This window comes from Mirounga leonina, unplaced genomic scaffold (genome assembly GCF_011800145.1).
Source record: "Mirounga leonina isolate KUSES-001 unplaced genomic scaffold, KU_Mleo_1.0 Mir_128, whole genome shotgun sequence".
Taxonomy (NCBI): domain Eukaryota; kingdom Metazoa; phylum Chordata; class Mammalia; order Carnivora; family Phocidae; genus Mirounga; species Mirounga leonina.
The window spans coordinates 39,631,452-39,646,004 of NW_023270320.1; positions in this window are offsets into that span (position 1 = coordinate 39,631,452).

The window sequence follows — 14,553 nt, forward strand, 5'->3', positions numbered from 1 at the left end:
CACTGTCCTTCTGGTGACCAGTCACCTGTCCTTTAATAGCCCAATGCTGGCTGCCCAAGACCCTCAGTCCCACCCCAGACCCCAATCCCATGATACCGCAGATGTCTCACTGCAGAGCACACTCTTATACACATCAGTTTGTAACTGCTTATCAGAAACTGCCCGCCCCATGTCCCCTGTCCCCACCCTGCATTCTGCTAATTAATGTTGGCTCGCCCATGCTCCTGGCTTGGCTTTACTAAGTCATGCATGTGTTTCTCCTGCCCAGATACATATGTGTATAGTTACGTGTGCCTTCTGTAAACATCATCTCTATGTGGTATTTCACAAATCTTCATAGCAAACTATAAAAGGCTCTGCCTACCCTACACTTATTAGGAGTAACTGAGAATTTCAGTCCATTCTAATTTGCTCTTACATGCGGCTTCCAGAATTTCATTTACTCTCAGAAGGAAACAGCTACATTTCTGAGATCAAACAACCTTTTCCTGGAACATTGCTGCGTGTCCATATATGCAAATGACAAATGTCTTCTGCCCTTGTAAATTGACCCACCAGAAATATTTATTATTCCAATCAATAATGAGCTTGTGCAGTGAGACAATCTGTAACAATTTACATCACTTGTCAAAAACGTGCTAGCAGAACTTGGTGGGAATGCAAAAGGTGCAGTCATTATGTAAAAGAGTGCAGAGGTTCTTAAAAAAAAAAACAAAAAAAACAAAAACAGTTACCACATGATCCAGTAATTTCATTTCTGAGTATTTATCGAGAAGACTTCAACGCAAGATCACCAAGAGGTATTTGCACGACCATGTTTGTGGCAGAACAATTCACAATAGCCAAGAAGTGGGCAGCTCACTTGCACACTGCCAGATGAAGAGATGAAGATTATGTGATAGACACATAGAATAGAATATTATGCAGCCTTTAAAAAGAGGGACATCTTGTCCCAGGCTACAACATGCATGAACCCTGAGGACACGGCCAAGTGAAATAAGCCAGACAAAAAGGTTCAAACACGGTGTGATTCCACTTCTGGGAGGTAGCTGGAGTGGTCAGATTCGTGGACACAGAGCATAGAACGGTGGGCTCCAGGGGCGGGTGGAGTTTGGAAGGGGAATGAGTAGGGGGAGGGTCTGGAGATTCAGTGTTTCAGGGCCAGACATCTATCGTGTAACCGTGTACGTGCACTTAACCCTTCTCAACTACGTCCTCAAAAATGGTTAAAATAGTAAAGTAAATGTCATGTATTTTTTCCCACAATAAAAAAAGTGCTAGTATAATCTTATCCATAAAGCTGAGCAATGAATGTTTAGAGACTAATGTAGGTGTTTGGGTTTTAGTGGATTTAGGGATAAAAGTTGGGAATTTGAAAGAGCTAAAAGTTTATCAGAGCCTCTTTTTTTAAAGTAAGCCACATAAGCTGTCACTCTTTATGGGACCTTTTTTTTATTCCCCTTAAACATGGCCTTGAAATTGGGTGTGTGGGAGAATACATGAATATTGAATCAAAGATGCATGGCTGGTGTATTTTATGAAGATCTCCTACAATCTAACTATAAAGCAACACCAGGAAAATAAAAGATTACTTTTATTCTGCTTGACATGAAATTATGCAGCAGAGCCCCAGTCAAAACAGACATTGTTAGAAAATGTGATAATTTTAGTCCAACATTTCCTCCTGCTTTCAGAATTTTTACAGATATTGCTTTAGAAGGCACAATAGAGGTAAGCCTTCCAAATACGATCAACTGAGCCATTCCTAAGTTGAAATTGTAAAGGTGAAACCACCAGCCAGCCGGGCTTGGTGAAAGAGACATGATGCTGCGTGAACACCCAAGAGCACAAAACGTCTATACAAACGTGGGAGGTCCGAGGAGCCTTCTTAGGCACGAGAGCCTCCTAATTACTTCGCAGAAGGACAATTCAGAACCGCCTTCCGATCCCGATCCCGCTGTCCCAAGCAGAATGCGCGTGGAGCTTCTGTGCCCCAGTGACTGAGAAGGGGAAGAGGCTGTGGTCCCCGCTCTCCCCACGCGTACAGCTGGGTGGTCAAGTGGGCGCCCAGCTCGTAATTAAATTAAGAGAAGAGGAAATCTTGTCAAAGCACATCTGTGGAGGCGTGGGATTACGGATTGGGAGTTGGAGCTGCAGAAGTCCCACGCACACAGAGGGCGGGAGGGAGACAGGCCTGGAGGAGGGGGCTGCCATTGTCAAGAGCCCAGAGGCTCTGAGCTGCACACCTGGGCCCCTGAGAGCAGCGGGGTGTGGACCTTGTGGGGCGGCAGGCTGGGGGACTGAAGCTGGGGAGGCACGCGGCCGGGAGTTCGCAGTGGCCTTGGTGAGCTCTCTCAAGGGATTCGGACGTGTTCCTCGGGGCCCATGAAAGCTAAGAACCGTTTTTCAACATAAAACCATCACTAACTGTGCATTCTCTTTTTTTTTTTTTTTTTAATTTTTATTTATTTATTTGAGACAGAGAGAATGAGAGACAGAGAGCATGAGAGGGAGGAGGGTCAGAGGGAGAAGCAGACTCCCTGCCGAGCAGGGAGCCCAATGCGGGACTCGATCCCGGGACTCCAGGATTATGACCTGAGCCGAAGGCAGTCGCTCAACCAACTGAGCCACCCAGGCGCCCTAACTGTGCATTCTCAAACGTTTGCTGCTATCAGGGTGTGAGCTCAGGAGAGCTCGTGGTCGGCACTGGAGACACAAGGACAGCAGGGGACGGTCACCACCCCTGGGGCAGGTTCCCGGGCAGGAAGGACAACTCAGAGTCAGCTGCGCTTGGGAAAGACATGTATGGATGGGGGCCTCACTCAAAAGGCAACAGCGATCAGGTGCAGTCGATCTAACAGGCAAGATGGGTCGGGGTCCCACCTCTAGGGGGGCTAAGCACACCAAAGGGTCCTGGCGCCAGGCCATTTGAGAAATGGCAGGAAAGGAACGGTCTGGGGATCTGGCACCAGGAGATGATGCTGCTTTGGGGGCGAAGACGCATGACCACTATCTACAAAAACTGGAAAAGCTATCCTGTGAAGAGCAATTTTACTTGAACTGGCTTCAAAGAACAGAGCTGGGACCTCAGTGTGGGAAGCAGCGGGAAGGAAACTTTGAATAAAACTTGAGAAGAGTTTTCTGACAATTGAGGCTGATTGATTAGGCCTCCTCACACGGTTTGCTCCCTCAGTGCAGGTATTCAAGGAGAGAGCAAGCAATCACGTAGCAAAGATAGGAGAGTTCAAATATCCGTGAATATTTAGCTGAAAGTCAAATACTCGGCTCAGAGAGAAGACAAAATTAGGATCTGGGCAGCAAAGACAAAAAGGAAGAGGTTCCATAAGTTCAGCATCAAGCAATCTTTCTAATGGTCCACGTAACCAAAAAAGAGAAGGCTCTTCAGGGGACTCCTGTGATTGGGGATTCCTGCCACATCCAACGCGATGGCCTTCTGATGCCAAATGAAATATAAACCATGACAACTTTTGGAAATTGCGAATAGGAAATCAGCAAATGCAAGGCCCCCAAGGGGGCTGATGCCCAGGGCAGCTGCAGCCAGCTGAGGGGGACTTTTCCATGGCAGCCGTCGGGGTCTTGAGTGGGAGTGCACAAATCGCCACTCACAGTCCGACGTACCTGAAAGCGTCTCAGTCTGCAAACATCAAGAGCACAGGACACACTGTTGATGCTGCTGGGTTTCCAGAACCCCCATGCCGCAACCCGCCTTGCTCAGAGATTTCCTGCAAAGCTCGCCGTCTTGCAGCTTCTGGCAGAGGAAGCCCTCCTTGCACCCTGTCCCCGGCCACCAGGTACAAGGGGTCCTGCTCCATGCCCAGTGCATCACGGGCCCTGCTCTGCTCCTTCTGCTCCTGCAGAGTGAAGAGTCCCTTGGGCCACAGACAGGCCCCCACCATGAGGCTGAACCCTTCCCACAGAGCTCGCGGTACTCCACACACCAGCACCTGCGCTCAGCACCAGACTAGCTCCGGGGATCTGCCCCCTCGAGGCCTCTCTCCGGCCTCAGGGGCGCGCCCGGCTCGGCAGTTCACAGAACGGTGCGAAGGAGCTGGATGCGTGGTCTTGGGTGGGCATCTGCACACAGGCACACAAGGCCCCCTGGAAGGGCAGCAGCCGGATGAGAAGGGGCAGGCCGGGGGTGAGGGGTAGCCCTCCCCAGACAACCGCGCTCTGGCCCCAAACTCTTAAGGACCCAGAATGTATATGCAACCCTCTAGTGCAGGCTTGGCAGACCCTCCGTCGAGTACTGGATAGTAACTATGTGAGGCTTCGTGAGCCTATGTCTCCGTGGCAAGTTCTCGGGTCTGCCCTGTTCGGAAAATGGGCCGCAGATAGGGAAGCGAGCAAGCGTGGCTGTTTCCACGCACACACGTGGTGGGCAGGGTCTGGGCCGTGGTTTACGAGTTCCTGTTCTGAGTCTCTCCGGAGGTCAGGGAGTAGAGTGTATGTAACAATTTGCTGACATAGCTACAAACTTGCAAACTATGCAGACATGGTGGGGGCCCCCATTTTACTTCGCCCTCCCCCTCCCAGATCCCCAGCGTCTCTCCTTTTCTGGACCCAAGTGGCCAACTCGCGGGACAGTGAAGGAGAGCTTCTCAGACAAAGAGGAGAGCTGGGAGTCAGAGCCCCAGACATTCCGGGGCTAATCAGCCCGCGGCCCTCGGAGGGGAGACTGGCCGGAACAGGAGCAGATGGGGGCCACGGAGGAGACACGCGTGGGTCAGCTCTGCGGCTTGCTCCCACACACGGCGGCGCTGATCCCGCAACGCCCACCTGGCCTCCTCCCCTCCGCTGCCTTCAAGCAGACCCAAACCGCAGGGCTCAACTCACGTCCTGAGTTGAGGGCCAACAGCCCCCAGCCCCCACCCACTTCTCCCTCTGCAGCCTCGCGCTGCAGGAGCCTCCCGCTGCCTACACTCGGGCATGCGCCCTGCGTGGTATTACCACCCACGTGCACCTGTCCTTCCAGAGACACCGCAAACCCCTGCGTGTCCCTCACAACCGGATTTCTGTCTGTTCCTGCCTGCCACCCCTCTAGCAAGCCCAGGGCTGCCCTACATGCTTACTGGGCTGCCGCTGAATTCCCATGGGAGGAAACGCACCGTGTGTTGAGGGCAGCGTGGACTCAGCCTCGGCACTGTCTACGCTGTGTCCTCTACTGTTGGAATGAAACGGGACGTGTGGCTGACGACTCAGAGTCCATTTCTTACACATAGTCAAACATCATTAAAATTCTGTTTCTGTTCCAAGGAATATACACAAGACCGGTTCTCAGACACATACCTTCTCTCTTCTCTTTTTTGCATAAGCGGGTAAAACCCATCTCCTGCCAGCCGGCTTACTTTCTCCATGAGACGGACCCATCCTTTAAATCACAAAGGTGATGCGTTCCTTCCCCACAACTAAAATCAATCCCTGCTTCAAGGAAAGGTACAGCTCTGCAGCAGAGGATCTGGCAGAGTGTGTCCCCTTAATTGTTACTAATTACTGCTCTTTAACCCCAACAGTGCAATCTGGACTTTGGCCCAGAGCCCACTTTGCGCTGTGTTTTTAGTGGGAATGAGCACCACAAGCTCTCCAAACAGCTCGCCCTGTTGATAAATGACCTTGTGTCAAACGTGATTACCAAGGGCAGAAGGAGCACCCAGGCTGGAGGCTGGGGCCCATGCGTCGAGTATACCATGGCTCTCAGTCCAGAAGGAACGGGAAAAATGTCTTCATTTGTACAGACAATCCTCCTGTGAAAATGCTGCACAGATTCTAACACTTCTTTTGGGCGAAATCCTCAACCTGATTGTCAAGAAGACAAAGACCAGAGGTGGGTCCTGCCGCTTCTCCCGCTGACCCCCCTGCCCCCACAGTGGCTTCTGCAGGCCGTGCACTGTGGTGTGGAGAGCTGCCCTGGGCAGGAGGGTCACAGCCCCCCGAGGGAACACTGGCTGGCTTCAGGTACAGTAACCAGTCACCGTGTTCAGCAAGCGTCATAGACCGGGCCTTCCCCCGAAGGACATTACTCACCTGAGAGTAACTCCAGATTCAGTAGGGTGCAGTGAGCTGGCAAATATCTACAGGTTTTCACAGGTTACAAGCAGGTGACGGTTCTCAGCTAGGTGATGAGCCCGTCTCTTCCCGCCAAACCATATTCCCTCCCATCTTTAGCATAATTCTCATCCATTCAAGGTTGAAAGAACAAATTACAGAAAATTCCCCCATTTCTCCAGTCACATCCCTGAAGAAAGGCATTCACGTCCCGTTTGTGCTCATTGTTCCCATCCAGAGCCCATCACGTCAACCACAGTCCGTGGCATGTGCCCTGCACAGCCCTCAGCCCCCTCCACCCACAGCACCTCCTCGGCCGCCTCCACCCACAGCACCTCCTCAGCCTCCTGCTAGCCTGGGCCCCCACTTGCGCTTTCCTCACCCAACCCACTCTGTCGGTAAGCAGGCTCTGTGCCCGGGATCACCAGGGCACTGCCAGGATCTGCGAGAATGAGATGTGTGCGTGTGTGTGCATGCGTGCATGTGCACGTGTGTGCACGTGTGTGCACATGTGTGCATATGTGTCTGTGTGCGTGCGTGTGCACACACGTGTCAGTGTGTGCATGTGTCTGTGTGTGCGTGTGTGCATCCCTGTGTGTGCATGTGTATGTGTGTGTGCATGTGTGTGTACATGTGTGCACCAGTGTGTGCACATCCGTGTGTACATGTGTGTGTGCACGCACGTGTTGGTGTGTGCATGGGTGTGCATGGGTGTGTGCACGTGTCTCTGTGTGTGCGTGTGTGCATCCCTGTGTGTGCATCAGTGTATGCGTGTGTCTGTGTGTGCATGTGTGTGCATGTGTGTGCACGTGTGCACCAGTGTGTGCATCCGTGTGTGTGCATGTGTGCGTGCGTGTGCACACATGTGTCAGTGTGTGCATATATATATGTGTGTGCATCGGTGTGTGCATGTGACTGTGTGTGCGTCCCTGTGTGTGTGCATGTGTACGTCTGTGTGCATGTGTGTGCACCAGTGTGTGCGTTTGTGCACATCCGTGTGTACGTGTGTGTGTGTGCACGCACGTGTTGGTGTGTGCATGGGTGTGCGCATATGTGTCTCTGTGTGTGCGTGTGTGTGTGTGTGTGCATGCACACATGTGTGTGTGGGCACCCTGAATAGTCAATCACCTTCTCATTGCCCTGCCTGGTTCCCCACCCACACTGTGAGCTGCCCAAGGCCAGCCCAGGACCCCAGTTTCTGTATCACCTTCAATGGCCAGCACAGTGACCTGCACCCAGCTGGCATCTGGAATGCCTCTGTTGGGGAAAAGTCAGACAGTCTGCATGTCAAAGTCAAAAGTCAGCATGACACAGGAACGCTCCCTGGGTGCTTACATGTCAGTGTCGCGTGAGCGAGTGCCCAGTGCCACCCTAGCGGCGACAGATGCACTGACTTGTGTGAGCCTCGCCACCCCAGTGAGGAAGGACCTCCATCCTTGCCTTCTTTTCACTTATGAGATGCTGAAGTTCAGAATGGGTAAGTAACTGGCCCAGGGTTTCCAAGCAGGAACTGGAATTCCAGGGGGAAAAACCCATGCAGTCTCTCTAGAGAGCACAGTCTTTACCTTGGTGCTGGTCTAGTCCTATATAAGCAGAGCTGAAATCCCACAATCACCCCTTCCTGGCTGCCTGGCCTCAGCCCCCTCATCTGTGCAATGGAGTTAACAGTGCCCACCCCCACGGGGCCATGCTAAGGACAGTGAGCTGGTATGAGGAATGGAACCCAAAACTTCTTCAGTGCAAGACATCCCTCTGCACTTCGTCTAATGAAGGCTCCAATTTATTAGAATTATTAACCCCAGATTCATGATTCCCTTGAGGAATAAAATGTCAGAAGCAACACTGAAGAAGAAATACATCCCTTTACGTATCACAGGAATCGGAGTCAGTAACTCATAGATACCTGCCCCCCCCCTCCACGTTCACTGCAGAATTATTCACTGTAGCCAAGACCAACAACCTAGGTGTCCCCACTGGGTGAACAGATCAAGAAAACACAGCATATACCCACGCTGGAATATTACTCAGCCATAAAAAAGAAGGAAATCCTGTCATTGGGAACGACATGGAGGGGCCTTGAGGGCATTACGCCAAGTGAAATAGGCCACACGAAGAAAAGGCAATAGCGCATGATTTCACGTAGATGTGGAAGCTAAGTCAGTCAGACTGAGACGTAGATGCTGGGATGGTGGTTGCCGGGGACCGGCGGTGGGGAAGTGGACAAAGGGTCTGCGGATCAACTGTAACCATGGTAACTACACTCAACAACACTGTAGTGTGTACTTAAAATCTTCTGAGTTGATTTTAAGAGTTTTTATCACAAAAAAGTCACTATGTGACGTGATGAATACGTTACTCGGCCTGATTGCGGTGGTCGTGTCACGGTGTGTACTTAAACCCAAACAGTGTGTCGTGGACCTTGAACATAGCCAAATCGTATTTGTCAAGTATACCTCAATAAAGCTGGAATACATTTTAAAATTAAAAGTTAAAAAACTAGAAATAAAAGCAGTGATGTAGCTAAAATTTTTTTGAATGCTTAATAAGAAAAAAACCTGAATGCTTACTAAACACATGGCAATAACATGGATTATTTGTAGAAATGTCAGTAAACTGCTCTATCTTAAAAAGAACAAAAAACAGGGCGCCTGGGTGGCTCAGTTGGTTAAGCGACTGCCTTCGGCTCAGGTCATGATCCTGGAGTCCCGGGATCGAGTCCCGCATCGGGCTCCCCGCTCGGCGGGGAGTCTGCTTCTGCCTCTGACCCTCCTCCCTCTCATGCTCTCTGTCTCTCATTCTCTCTGTCTCAAATAAATAAATAAAATCTTAAAAAAAAAAAAAAAAGAACAAAAAACAAAGACATAGGTCCCTTTATCAGCTGGTGAGAATTTCTCATGCTGACATGACCCAGAGGTGACGGAACATTCTAAGGGGGAGATGCATCCTGCCTGGGATGTTTTCCCCATGACTCTTGGAACCTGACTGAGCTGACGCGAAGTTTATGCTAGAGGGATTCCACCAACATCACTGAAGCTTAACAGAGAAACGAAGACCCGGGAAGGTAGTTTGGATCCGCTGTTCAAAGGGTCTACTTCCCTTCTAGACAAATTATAATTCCGCACAGATTGGAAGCTGGATCAGGCTAAAGCCTTGGAACAGCTAGGCTGGGAAAAGCAGAGCAGATCCACTGCTGAAGGTCCTTTTTCCAAGAGAGCTACAAAACAGAGGCATGCCACGTGATGTTTCAGGGAAGCACAGGTGACTTCCGTGTTGTGGATGAAATGGGGATGGGGGGTCCTCTGGACCTTGCATTCTCCCAAAACATATTCCAGACTTTTCCAAGGAGCTAAATACTCTTGCTGCTCCTTGACCCCATGCTATGTTTGTCCACCTGTGTACCTGAAAGCACCTACACATCCCAAGACACACAGTGCTTATGAGGCTCTAAACAGAGAGAAGGCTGGTTCTCACAGCGCCCTAAAAGTAGCCACAGGGTAAATAAAGCCCGAGGGGACATCTGTGCGGCATTTAGGGCAGCAAATGCAGGAGGTGGCGCCAACCCTGCCGAAGTGGGCGAGCCCTCTGAGAATGTGTTTAAGGTGCTCACGTGCCCCCACCTACAGAAATCAAACACTGGCCACCCAGCCTTGTCCGTGTCTAAGAACACTGAGCAGCAAACCAAGAGGTAATTTGCCCAGAGACAGGCATTTGACTGGTTTTATTCCCCTTGGTATTATCTGTATTAAGTTGGCTCGGGGATCAGTAAAGCCCAGTGCTCAGGGCCACACCAAGCACGTGGGGGTACCATCAACGTCACTGAACTAGAATAAACCTTCAGAGACAAGCAGGAGTTTCCTCCCAATTGGATGGAGCCGCCAGCACACTCTCTAATACTCTCCATCCTCTGTGCTGGCATAGAGGTGTGTCATGGAAGTACACGAAGGGCACACCTGCCCATCCTGGCCTGGCTTCCCGGAGGACCTTATGACCACCCTGTGTCCTGGAAGATAAGCAAGAGTGGACAGGTGAGCAGGGAAAGATGAAGGAGGGGTAGCAAGGGGAAAGCTCCCTGTGAGCCACCTCCCTCTGCTGGTGACACTTGATGGTGGCAGAAGGTTCCAGAGTGAACTATCGAATCCAAAGTTGTCAATGTCTGTCTACCATGGGCCAGTTTGCTTGACAGACTGCCATCCAATCTGACTGACACTTGTTCCTTAACCCTGGGCACACTCGGAGAAGCACTCCACTGGCCAGGAGTAGAGGCGGGAAATGGGGGATGCACAGTCAGCATTTGAGAACAACAACCCAACCTTCCTGCCGTTGAGAGCGTGAATAGAATGATCTCTCAGGGCTGAGGCATCCCACTGAAGGAATTCCCCGGGGCGGGGGTATGTGTGCCCCATTGCCATCCCTTCTGAGCCGAACAGAGACGCGAAGGGGCATGCCCCGCAGGGAGGGCCTGGCCTCCTACACTTTCACTTCTCACACATCGGGGATGGCCTGGTGAGCTGGCAATGCTCGCATCTCTCAAAAGCCTGGTTTCTCAAATACAAGCAACCGACAGGACACTTTAAAGAGACATAAGTTATTCTGAAAATGCATTTTCAGGTTCCAGTTTGAGGAACACTGACCTAAGAAGCTAAAAATAGATCTAGAGGGGGAAAAGCACATTTGCATTGCAAATTACCTCTTCCAAAGTGATTAGTTGTCTTAACGGGTAGAAGAAACTGTTGGACTATCTCTGAAATGTAAACACAAAACCCTCAAAAGAGAGTCTTTTTTTTTGGAGAGTCTGAGCATTATAACGCAAGAGCCCCTGAGCTCAGAGGCAGGGGGCCTAAGACCACCTACGTGGCATCATGCTAGGAGAAGAGAGGGAAGCTTTGTGCCAGAGCAAAGGGATTCCTGAAAAGGGAAGGGAGATTTCTAGTAGACTACACGTTGTCATTCAAATGTCCTCCTTTCTGCTGCTGAAGCCCAGCACCTGTGGGGAAGGATCTGCCATGAAAATGAATAAAGACAAAGGGTTAGATCGCCGGATCCCAGGAAAACAGATCACAGCACAGCCCACAGGAGGCATGGTTCACAGGTGGGACCAGCAGAAAATAGAAGCCTGGCCGACATCTGGGTGAGGGGGTTTGGCAGGGCTTCATAATGTTTTAGAGGTCTGTTAGAACTTCTCAGGTTAATGACAGAAAGCCCACCCTGAGAGGTAGGTTGTTCTTTCCCTTTTGCGAGACAACACAAATGGAGGTAAAGCTTGTCAACTCACTGATTTGTGAAGGTTTGGGGACTGGCTGAGCGCATAGACTGTCTCTGGTCAAGCAGAGATTTTACAGGGACATGAAAGTGATCTAAGATTTGGTTTGCTGATGTGGCACTCCGGGCAGGAGTGGCTCCATCTCTTGCTAGAAATTCATTTAAATGTTATCCATCTCTCTATCTCTCCTTCTATACACCCATCCATCCATCTATTATCTATCTTCCATCTATCTATATATCATCTATCATCTATCTATCTCTCTATCTATCCATCCATCCATCTACCCCTCCATCCATCCCTCCATCCACCCATCCATCCATGATCTATCATCTATCTTCCATCTATCTTTCTATGTATCATCTATCATCTATCTCTCTATCTATCCCTCCATCCATCCCTCCATCCATCCCTCCATCCACCCATCTATCCATCTATGATCTATCATCTATCTTCTGTCTATCTATCTATGTATCATCTATCTTTTTATCTATCTATCCATCTATGTATTATCTATTTCTATGAGAAACCAAATCTTGCCCAAGTCAATGAAGAAACACGTTACTAAACTAGAATTTAGGAGACATGGGTTCCCACTCTGATTGGCTCCATCACTAGTTGTGTGTCCTTGGGCTCAGTTGTTTTTTGTTTAAAAAGACTAGGTTGGGGGCACCTGGGTGGCTCAGTCACTTAAACATTTGACTCTTGATTTCAGCTCAGGTCATGATCTCAGGCTTGGAAGAACAAGCCCCATGGTGGGCTCTGCACTGAGTATGGAAACTGCCTAGGATTCTCTCCCTCAGGCCCTCCCTCTCCCCACTCATGCTCTCTCTCTCTAAAAAATCAAAATAAAAAAAAAATAAAAAATAAAAGGCTAGGTTGGACTGCCTGAATTAGTCCTAGAATCTAAGCAAGTCCATTCACTCAGGTACCCGGTTGGGGAAAGGTGGTACATTGTTCATCCATGGCCTATTACATCAAATAAGAAAGTTGATATTTTTACAGTATTTCTTTGTACTCTTTTCAAACTGGTTAGAATTACTGTGCATGTATTGTTATTTCTACTTTTTTAAGCAGAGAGGCAGTTCCTTGTTAGCTGTGGTACCAATGACGAATCCTAACACCCAAGATCAAGCTTGGGAATCTGAACCTTCCTGATAGACCTGATATCTGTTCCCTTACGTAACTGAGAGTCACTGAGCCAGGTGAATCCAGTTAATTTTAGAAAACATGGCAAATGCTGATTTCTTGCCACTAGCACTAGTTCCCCCGCATTGACTAGGCACCGGAAGCAGGTGGACCACTGACACGAGGAACCGGACTCGTAACCTGCTCCCCAGGCGGAGCTGCTGGCGAGAAGGCACTGTTCCGAGGAACTTAGCACATGTGGAAGTTTATCATCTTTGAGAATCCTCCAGCAGAAAGACGCCAACAGCGAAGGGTAGTGGAACACAAACCACCCCAAAATATGCCTCTTGAGCATAAGGATTAGTGTAAGCTGTTTCTTTTGAGAAACAGGGGACATAGGAGAAGCTCCTAAAACAAGAGTGGAAGGTACCTCTTTGTAGGCTAAATTTACAGTTATACAGGAAAGCTCCATTTGAAGGGTGTCTCCCTCTGCACCGGGAAGAGAAGAGGACTCTAAATCCAGAAAAACCTATCAAGGAGAAGGCTTATCTTAAATCCGCATAACAAACCTTACCTTTGTTGACCAGGCTTTTCCTGGTCCCCCCATAACCGGCCTCCCACCCACACCTTTCTTCCTTTTGTCTTCAGCTGTAGCTGGTATTTGAGCTGGTGGGTTAGGATGCCTCAGGGAGCAACTTATTTTCCAGGGTCTTTCCCATTGATACCTGAGGTATACATGTCAATAAACTACTGTTGTTTTTTCTCTTGCTAATTTGTCTTTCATTAAGGGGGGGTCTCAGCCAAGAAAATGATTTTCCTTCCTACACAGGTCTTGGTTTCCCAAAGAAACAACTGGTCTAGAATCAACAGGAAGTAGACATTTACAGAAGAAGTCAACAAACATTGAAAGAATTCCCACTGTAGGAAAAGAGATAAATAAAAATTATTCTCTGTAATGATGAGCTAGAATCAAGGGTGACCCAATGACTGAAGGAAAGCATTGTTTTTATAGCCAGACAGGCTTAACACCAAAGGTGGGACGGACGATTGTAGTCACAGGGTATCAGATAAGAAAAATGCCAATCATGACAGGTCCAAAGAGACCGGGAGCAGAAAACATATCTGCACCAGTGCAAGAGGCGCTCAAGGGCTGTGTGGTCACACCAGGAATCTGAGTCTGACACTTAATCACTCTTAGTTAAGCCCGCTAAGCTCCACGTGATGAGAGGTGATGGGGTTCCTTGTTAGTTACTGCATGACTTGGGATGGGGACTCGCCAAAGCCTGATTAGGAAAAATGCAAACTGCTCTTTGGATAATGTGACAAATTATCTGGCAACATAAGTAAATGTGCATTGTTGTATATGGTCAAGAAATCTCCTGAATTCTACATGACCAACCTCTTTGTTTCTTTTGGAGATTTGCCTTTTGATTCTGAGTCAGCTAGAATTACAGAAAAAAAACGAATGCCTAAAGACATCTTAAATGTATATGATTCACAATACTGATCAGGAATAATGATACCACAATAAGATCTTGAGTTGAATGCTAGCATCTTCGCTAAGAGGCTACATGAGGAGGGATTTGAAGGAAGTCATGTCTTAGCTCTTTCCAGGTCAGTGTAGAAATGGTCATCATCAGAACTCACTTTGCGTATCTACCTTGGAAAAGTATTAAATGCTTGAGGCTATTCTTGGGGAATTTCTAAAACAATGCCAAGGTGCCCCCATCGAAGGTGGGGCTTTGGGAGAAGGGCTTGGAGCATCAGTCCTTACCTTGACACAACACAGAAGGCAGCTGATGGGAGAAAGAGCGGATGTTCAGATCTCTGTTCCACCAGATGTAGCCACGTGACCTTGTGCAGGATGATTAACCTTGATGGGCTCTTTTTTATCACCAGTGAACTATAGCTGAATTCCTGCTGGCAGGGCCAGCTTCATGGACATGAGAACTGCCCAACCTCCCAGGACCCCATACTCACTCAGAAGGGACCCCACACCTGAGTTATTGCCCTGCTGTCACCATCTTGACATTCTTTTTTTTTTTTTTAAGATTTTATTTATTTATTTGAGAGAGAGCACATGAGAGGGGGGAGGGTCAGAG